Below are 10,036 nucleotides of genomic sequence, written 5' to 3'. Positions count from 1 at the left end.
AATATAATAAAAAAAGAGGTTCAAGTCGGGAGCTCCCGACTAGAGGATGCCTTGAACACTCTTATTCCAATACAGCTCCCGCTACGCGTTTGTTAGCTCTAGTAGTAAAAAAGATAAATTAAAAAAAAAGTTCCCATGGCAAGGTTCGAACTTGCAACTAACCGCACTACTTGCCGCAGCCTCTACTCAACAGCCACACCAGCCAAAAAATAAAAATAAATAGTTTCCTCAGTAGGGTTCGAACTTGGAACAGACCGCAATACCTGCCGCCGCCTCTACCCAACGGCTACACCAATTATAGAGTTTTAATGAGAAAAAACGAATTCAAATAGCAGCACAGAAAAAAATATTGCTGTTCATAGGATTCAAAGCAGACGCACATGAATGTGTGTGTGTACATGTATACAGAAATTATTGCGATTTGTGCTAGCTGCCGCAAATACGTGGGCAGCCAAAACACATTTTCTTTCGTGTTTCTTAACCAATCTTGATTAAATTTTCAGCAGACAATTGCATTTAAATTGTGGCTTATATTGGTGGGCAGCATAAATTGGTTTATTTACTTGATGCATATCTATTAGTTTGTAGCGGGGAGGTGGTGATAGCTATAAAAAAAGATAATTCATATCTAGAAGATATATGTTAAGTTTGGTGACTCTAGCTCTTATTATTTACCAAAATTGTTCAAAAATTGATTTCGATGTCGATTTTTATCGATTACTTGGAGACGGGGAAAGTGATCGAATATCGGAAACAAACTCGATCTGCGCGGGAGTTACCGTTTCGACCATCCAGGGCATGTCACAGTCGATACTGCCACCGAAGCCGCCTAGATTCAGCTAACTATACACATTTCCCGTCGACAACCGTCGCGTACTCAAATGTTTATAAACACATGCCTCTCTCTCGTTACCCACGTTAAAAGGGCAACAGTTTATTGTAACACATTCCAAATTTCATTTTAAATTGAACACTAAGCATTCTATGAGGAAGTGCCGTTGCGACATTTCGAGTGCTAGCCACAAGAAACCGCTACAACAGCATATTCTCGGACTCATGTAGCTATACATGTTGACCGAACTTTGTATGCAGCAGGTTTCTTATAATGTATAGAAATAAAGATAAAATTATTCTTTGTACGAACTTCAAGCAGTCCACTTCAGTTTTTTTTTAATTCCAAACCATTTTAAACACATAATCAACTTAAAACATAACTACACCAAAACTATTTGTGGGTGTTTGCATATTATCGCACGCCTCCGATTATTACCACATCCTTAGTTACCGAGGGCCACGCTGGTAACCGGCGCAGTCGAGAGATGTCGAAGACTTGTCATTCCAATCATGATTCGACGAGAAGAACCGTGCTCTTTAAGTGCATATTTTCACTAACCAAATAGAATATAGACTGGACCCACAGTACAATTTGATGGGGACAAGCGTTCGAAGTGCGGCTGGTCCAAAGTCGCCTTCGTTTTTGCTCGGGTTCGAGACATGCCCCATTGAATTTGTGGGTATTTTTGCTTGTGCGGATACATACACACACAAACATTTAAGCGGTACATAGACAAATTGAAAAAGCACTGAGAGTAAGCAGTTTCTTGTAGATAAATAGATAACAGAGATAAAAAACAGCGAAGTTGTTCTATCGCATAAATCATATCGATAAGAGTAAGACAAGTAAGACGCTTGTCCCCATCAAATTGTACTGTTTGTCAGTCTATATTCTATTTGGTTAGTGATATTATTCAGCCTGTGAGTTGACCAATTATATATTAAAAAACACAAACACACCTTTCATATACACAAAAATGATGTAAAACAAAATAAAAATGCAAGGGAGACGAGAGAAGAGTGATGAAAAAGGAGGAAAAGTATTGTAGACATGTGTATACGAGAATAATTAAACATATAAAAAAAAAATAGAAAAATACAACATATTCAATGTATCAGTATATAACTCAGTGAAGCATGTACACCAACTACGACAGTTGTCATTCTATTTTTTATATAAAATAACAATTATGTGGCAGCGAGAGGTGTCCTAAACTTAGTAACGTGGCATAAGGTGAGAAAAGTTGCAAGCGAGTTGGTTTATACTGTTTATACGAAGAAGTGTTTGATACTTTCAAGCTTATGCCTCGATAGATAAGTGATGGTCACAATCAACTTGTTGGACGCGAACGTACCGTTCGAGTAAGTCATTGAAACTCGATAAAGATCATATTCTTATAGGGCATTGATGGTCGAAATCAACTTGTTGGACGCGAAAATTGTTCGAATCGTTCACCGAAACTTGTTGAAGACAATTGTTAGGGTATCGTACATCAAACAATAGGACATATTAACTATTCCTACAAACGAAACACACAAAAAAAAATAAAAATATATAAGAAAAAAAATAATAATAACAAAGAACACTTAGAATACGTAACATTCGTATTAAATAATATTAAGTAAAATAACTCTCGAATTTCAATCATATAATAATATTGCGATTATATCAATTACAGACACTTTTAAAAATAATCCCCACCAGAAAAACAAACAAAAACAATAATATATATTGAGTTATCAGTACCTACGTAATCTGGAGACACTAATACTAAGTCGCATGCCAATATACATATTAAGAATAAATACACAGCATAAATTAAATGTTCAAATCGGGGAAAAATAAATATCCATCTTGAGTACTCTTACTAGAAGCCAGGTTAGACAAAATAATACTACCATCCCCAAACCTATCGAAAACATTAATACACCCACACTAACACATAAACCAACACAAAGGACAGAAATGACGATCAACGGAGTAGCTAAACTGTCAGGAACAAGCTCACAGGAAGCATGTTTAGACGTCCCGGGCGCTATTAAATGCCTCCCGGTTTTCGAAGGGAAACCCAAACTCTTTAAAACGTTTTATAGCTAACGTTGAAATGATCCCTATGGTCATCAGAGGAAGCGATCAAACGCCCAGGGGACAACTCCTTTTGAGAGCAATCAGGAATAAAATAGAGAGACGAGCTAGCGAAATATTGGATCAGGCAGACACTCCCCTTAATTGGGATGAAATGAAGAAAGTGTTGACTAAAAAACTAATATAGAACAGTTACATGATATCCCATTTAAAAATCTGACTATTACACAACTATACGACTCAATACTCGAATCCAAAAGAGCTCTTTTCAGCATAGCAGATAATAAAGAATTATCGGTCCAAACGATAGGTGAGAAAAAAGAATTTTATACGACACTGTGTCTCAACACTTTTATTAAAGGATTGAAAGGACCACTAAGAAACTTCGTTAGATCGGCGAGACGTACTAACTTAGACGAAGCCTTTGACTTAGCTATCTTCGAACAAAATGCGTATCACCAAGATAAACGCAGGGACACATTCCAAAATAATTACAACAAGTACAACAATAACAACCAACACAGACAACAAGGACCAAGACGAGGACCTTATAACCAACCAAACTCGTACAACAATAACAATAAAAACTACGGACAAAACAAACCTAACTATCCCAGACCAACAAATACACAAAACAACGGAAACCCAAGAGCAATAATGCCACCAACAAACCAAAACTCAGGCCCAATTCACGACAATTTAAGAAGGGCTATAACAATAACAACCAGTATAACAACTCTCCTAGTAACAGCAGGCAGACACACCTACACAACTTAGATGAATCCGAAATATTCAGCAACCAGCCCAAACGAACAAACAGGGTACCTAAGAGAATACAAAAACAGACACGGACCGAACTTACCTTACATTTTGCTAAATTCCCATTTGGCAGACAGCTACTATTCCTAATTGACACCGGAACTTGCCATTCCTTCCTAGACCTGATATTCGTACCTCACAGTAGCAGAACCAAATTTGAAAAACCCGTTATAGTAAGAACCGAACTCAAAACCATTGAATTATCCGAAAAACCAAAATTTAAGGCATTTAAAGAGTTGAATACATCTGGCACTTTCACCTACTTAAATTCCACGACTATTTCGATGGGCTTATAGGAATAGAAATTCTAGAATCGGTTAAAGCAAATATCTGAAAAAACGACTGCATACTCGAAACTTCCCGCGCACAAATTAAACTAGTAATGAGACAAAACAAAACCACACAAGTTCATATAATAGAAGGAATGACTAGAAACATGATACTTCTGCCCGTGCAATTAAAAGAAGGCAGAAGGTTTGAAGGCAGTAAAGTTGCCGACAATACCTTTATTTCAGAGGGCATATACGAAGCTTATAATAACACTGCTTATCTTGAAATAGTCAACTATGCGGAAGATAACGAAAAATTTTGTTTAAAAATACCCTTAGAAGTAGAAAAATGCCAAGATCAACAAATCATAAGCCTTAATTTTTCAACTCGGTTAGAACTTAACGACACTAAAAGCACACAACAAGCCTTAGTAAAAACAGACCATTTGAACAAAGAAGAAGAAAACGAAGTAAAAAAACTTCTCGCTAAATTCCCATTTTTCAAAAAATGAGCACAAGGTATCATAAAATAGTTTAATGGCAACATCAATGTCTGCACAATTGTACAGTTGGGACCAGTTGGCATGCAGAATGAGATCATTTAGTTTATGAAAATCAGCCTTTCGAAAACAACGGACACGTTAAGCTAATTCCGAATCCTTGATAGGGACTCGGGCTGGTAGATCAATGACCATATCCAAAGTTGTATGAAAAGGGTCTTCAGGAAGCATTAGCGGATTAATCCTGTGCACAACACTGTGGAACGAATCCCACACGAAAATTATATCAGGAGATCTGTTTCTTGAATTGCGCACACGATTATCCTGCCATAAGGACATTGTATGTAGACCATCAATAAATTCGTTTGACGAAGACGGCAACAGAAAGTTTGGGGGTATATATCAACATGAAAAAAAAAAGGAAAAACTTATATTCTTTGACTATTAAGTGTTCCGGCCAAAACTCTTTACAACAAATGTTAGTAAACATTTCTGGCGGAAATCTTATTTTAAAGGATGCAATATCTCTTTCACAAGCGAACTTAAATTTCTCCACCGTTATACCTGGGGCTTGAATTTTCGCCTGTATAAAGGCTTTTACATCATCTGAGGAGAAGTGAGGGGCAAGCCTAGAACAAAAATATGTTTTTTCGGTGGAACACCGACTAAAGGCTTAGGCGCCACAGTTATGACAGTGGGAACATTATTAGCTGTGGAACCTAAAACAGCCGGTGGTCCGGACGACGAGCCTTCTAGCGGCAGCTGTAAATTTAATGGTTGCTGTCGCCCTTTCGGAACTTCTACGACATCGGACGACACGGATAATTCGACTGGTTTTCCTCGTGCCGATGTCACTCATTTCGGGACAGAACCAGTGTCCACTGCAGATCTCGCTGGTACCGGAGTAACAAACGAGATGAGCTGCATTGTAATCGGCGTAGTAGGCTGCTGAATTGCAGTCGGAGGCCAAAGGGTATTAGGCAACGGCAAATCACCAGGAGTGGGCTTTTTAAGGCCCTGGTGACTCATCCAACAATTTTAGGCTATTAAATTGGGTATCCAGGGCTGTTAGCTAATCGTTTAGTTTTCGAAAACCAACAATCAGACCCCTAAAGCCACTCCTGGTCTGACGCATAAAAGCCCGCATTTCACAATCAATCTCCCTACTCGAGTCGCAACTATAGTGCAAACCATTTCGTTAGGCAATAGCATCCCCCACTAAGCCAGTGTAACCCGCACATTTAGAATGCACGACATTATCACATAGCCAACAAGGTATGGTGGATTGACTTGCCGTAATTTGCATTTGGCAAGTTTTTTTAAAGCAGACAATTTTATGGTCCATTATTATGGCTCTCTACTGTAATAACGCAGCCAAATGTTAAACGAGAGTTATTTAGATTATTAGCGTATAGAGCACGAATAAGCGGGAGAAAGTAGAAAAAGATCAAAGCACAAATTGAAAAAAGGTGAGAGAGCGCGAGAGCGCTTGCTTGCTCACGACATCTTGCACACCAAGAGAGTCGATGTGCAGTTAAACATAAACAACAAACAACAACATGAGCTTACCCACAGAGCTAATAGCGCAAGCGCACAAACAAAAATGCACAAGAACAGAAATTTAAAAGTAACAATATTTATATGATAAAGTGCACAGGCAAAAGCATGCACTCGCGATAAAATAACAAAAATAAACCGCGAAGGCAAACATAATAATAGAAATATATTAAACTAGCGGGTATAACCCGGCCTTGCCCGTGGCACGTATGTTATAAAATCAATGTTCTCAAACAAATTTGAAATGATTTTGAAACTGATCGGACGGTAAACAAATAACTTTCATACAAACGTTTTCCGCCAATTTACCACTGTTGCGAGTGGAATTTCCCAAATCGCTGAAACACGTATTCATTGCATTCTTATGTAGAGCTTTGAAAATAAGTTTGAAGCAAATCGGACACAACTTTAAACTTCGCCCAAAAAATCTTTTAATCGCATTCCCCCCGAAGAAGTTTGAATTCTGCGAAAAGTGTGAAACACGTCTCAAATGATTTTTCTTATAGATCTATGGTAATGAATTTGAGCGCGAAACGTCACCCACCAAATCTTTGACCTCCATTTCCACCAAGGAGGAACGGATTTTTCGAAAAGTGTGAAACACCTCTCAAATGAATTTGAGCAAAGATCTTTGAAAATGAGTTTGAGGCCGATCGGATGGTAAACAAAAAACTTTCATACAACCGTTTTCCGCCAATTTACCACTGTTGCGGGTGGAATTTCCCAAATCGCTAAAATACGTATATATTAAGTTCTTATGTAGTGCTTTGAAAATAAGTTTGAAGCAAATCAGACACAACTTAAAACTTCACCCAAAAAATCTTTAAATCGCATTCCCCCCGAAGAAGTTTGAATTCTGCGAAAAGTGTGAAACACGTCTCAAATGATTTTTCTTATAGATCTCTGGAAATGAATTTGAGCGCGAAACGTCACCCACCATATCTTTGACCTCCATTTCCACCAAGGAGGAACGGATTTTTCGAAAAACGTGAAACACCCCTCAAATGAATTTGAACAAAGATTATTGAAAATAACTTTGAGGCCGATCGGATGGTAAACAAAAAAGTTACATACAAACGTTTCTCGCGATTTTTCCACACTTGCGGGTGGAATTTCCCGAAACCCCGTCTTAACGTGCACCTACATCACATAAGGTAGCTACAGTGAAAATTTCAGCTTCCTAGCTCTTACGGTTTGGGCTGTGCGTTGATTACCAATCAGTCAGTCAGTCAGTCAGGACAAACAGTTTTATATATAGAGATATAAATATTAAAACGCCGGTGTTTTACTAAAATCAAAACAAAACGGATAAAAAAAAAACACGTCTGTTCGTTTCAAAGAGGAGAATCGAATATGTTGTTCTTATGTAGTTCGTTTTGCCATAGTTTTGAATAAGTCTGTTCGCTACAGATGTTTAATGTAGCACGTTGATATCGATTGTGCGGACTGCAGGCCAAGGATGGGATTAGCCCCTGAAAAGCGAAGAGCCTGCAGGCGCGGCCCAAAAGGAAAACCTGTTCCTAAACAATATGGCGCCCCATTTTTGAAGAAGACGCTAACGACTTCGTTGAAGTTGGTGATGAACTCCAAAAAATAAATTGAAATATCAATACGGGTACATAAAAGAGTTTCCCTTGGCTTTAGGATCCACATCGCTGATGTCTTTAGTGGCACGAGTTGATGGCCCATAACCGCGCAACGTGTAATGGGATCCGATAAACACGGCGGGGGCACATCTTACCAGAATATACATGAGTATGGGAAGTTTTTCTTGTCGTGGTTGCGTTCGCATATTGGCAGATTCGATACTGCGCCGCAATTGTCACACAGCATGTTCCAATAGTACCCAGAAATGCGACAGAAGCCAAATAACCTTCAAGGTAACATTCCTTGGACGCTGTTCGTCAGTCAAACTGATGCATGTCCACTGACCAGATTTTGCGTAGGTAAATGTAGTTAGCCTGTCTTAGGATTGGTTTTCTCTCCCCACCAAATAATATAAAATATTACTAGAAAACAAAAAAAATATTTGTCGTGATTTATTTTATTTAATTATAAATATTAACAAGATTTGTTGTCGATAGGAAATTTGGTGTGGTTATTTATTTATTTTAAAATAGTAATAGAGTTTGTTTGTATGATTATTAGTTACTGTCCACTGACCACATTTGTTACACATTTTTGAGAATTCACATTTTTGAAAAATGTGTAAAATGCGGTATGTATTTTTTTCATAAGAAATAAATAATAATAATAAAAAAAATAAGATGTATTGGCGTTATTATAAGTAAGATTGGTGCCTTTTTGGTAAGAAGTCATTCATGGCTGACGAACAGTAATTAAAATGTCGGAGCGTCAGCACCGCCACCGCCGCCACCTGCATAAGGTGTAGTGGGAACGCCGAAGAACTTTCGAGGATTTCCGAAGAAAGAGATACCGGCAAAAGGGCACCTAGTTGAGTTGAAGATAGAATTGAAACATCCAGGCGGGCCTTGACGGAACCTAGAGTTTCCGAAAACACCCATAGACTCTGCAATCAAGTCGGCAGTGAACGCGTCGATTGCACAAGCCCACCAGACGTATCGGCAATCCCTACCGTCCGGTAGCAGCGAGTCCATCCGAGAGGAGATGCGAGCGGGCTAACGCTTTTGCCGCCGGTACCGCCGAAACCACAAAGGCAAGGCGCGCGTAGGAAAGAGTATCCACCCACCAGCCCAAAGATCGTCCAGAGTCCTCAGGCTAAGAACGGGTGGAGTACCAACAACAGAAACTTCCGGGTAGAAGACTGAAGAGCGGGTGACTTCCCGCTGGAGGAAGCGTACGCTAAAGCACGTAAAGGTTAGTACCTATGAATCGAACGGTTGGACAGCGAGTTTGGCTGCAAGGACGCCATGAACTCAGTCAAGGACTTCGGCTTATACGGAAATACGCACACAGATTATTTGTAATTGTTTTGTCCATCTCATTACAATAATCTGCGTGGTGTTGTTGAATTTGATTTTATCGGTAGCGTCGATATGTTTTTTGTTGTCTTACGTTCGAAATTATCGGCAGAGTCGATATATTTTTTGTTGTATTGTCAGTATATCGGGGGGTTAACAAAAATTTATTTCGCCGAAAACATCAAAACATAAAAATATTAAATATTAAATTAAAACTTATAGGCTTAAAACGGCTAAAGAAAACACCATAAAATTATAAAACGGGTTCAAACGAGAAGCTCCACGCCGATAAATCCCGGGTGTCCATGAAGCTCTCGACCTAGAGTGGCCAACTCTCAACCCAGGCAAGAAGGGATCTCTAGCAAGCGCCAGATGGCGGTACTCCCAGGGCGAAAATTTGCAGACCGACTGAGTCCGTTCCAAAAAGAGTTTGCCCACCTCAGGCTAAAGGCAGAGGCCAAAGAGCCGGGAGAGTTGTCCGATTTAGTGCGCTTTTCCTTTCCTGCATCGCATAAATTGCATCATTAGATTTCGTTTTTTTTTTAGAAAAGCCTTTACATAAATATATAGTTCAATTTAAAAATGTTAAATAATTTATGAATTGTGAGGGAACGGCCCTCGAGCTATTGCCACGGCCAAGTAACATAAAATTTTAATTATTAAATATAAATATACATTGTTATGTTATTAATTTTATATAGAATAATACTTATAGTTCTGGACGGAGCGTCTGCTCCGTTTTAGTTCTTACAGTCCATACATAAAATGGACTTAAGCTAATTATGTTAAAGCTAACATCGTCAGAGAGAGAGAGTGTACTCATGTATATACATTTGTATTAAAGTATATGTGCGCGTGCATGTACTTCTCGAATATAGCGCTCCCGGGCCTTGCCCGTGGTATGCATGGTCAGCGCTTATGCGGTAAGTCGGTGGCCGTCAAATCGCTGATCATATTACATTTGATCGAGTCACTGACTTGCGCTTATGTTTTGATTAGTTCGTTTATATCCACTGTTGTCAATGGCAA

This window comes from Drosophila montana, unplaced genomic scaffold, assembly GCF_035044405.1.
Source record: "Drosophila montana isolate Dmon_TW-CO22-7 unplaced genomic scaffold, ASM3504440v1 contig_3828_1, whole genome shotgun sequence".
Classification (NCBI taxonomy): Eukaryota; Metazoa; Arthropoda; class Insecta; order Diptera; family Drosophilidae; genus Drosophila; species Drosophila montana.
The sequence above is the reverse complement of the archived record's forward strand: the minus strand, read 5'-3'. Positions refer to the sequence as shown.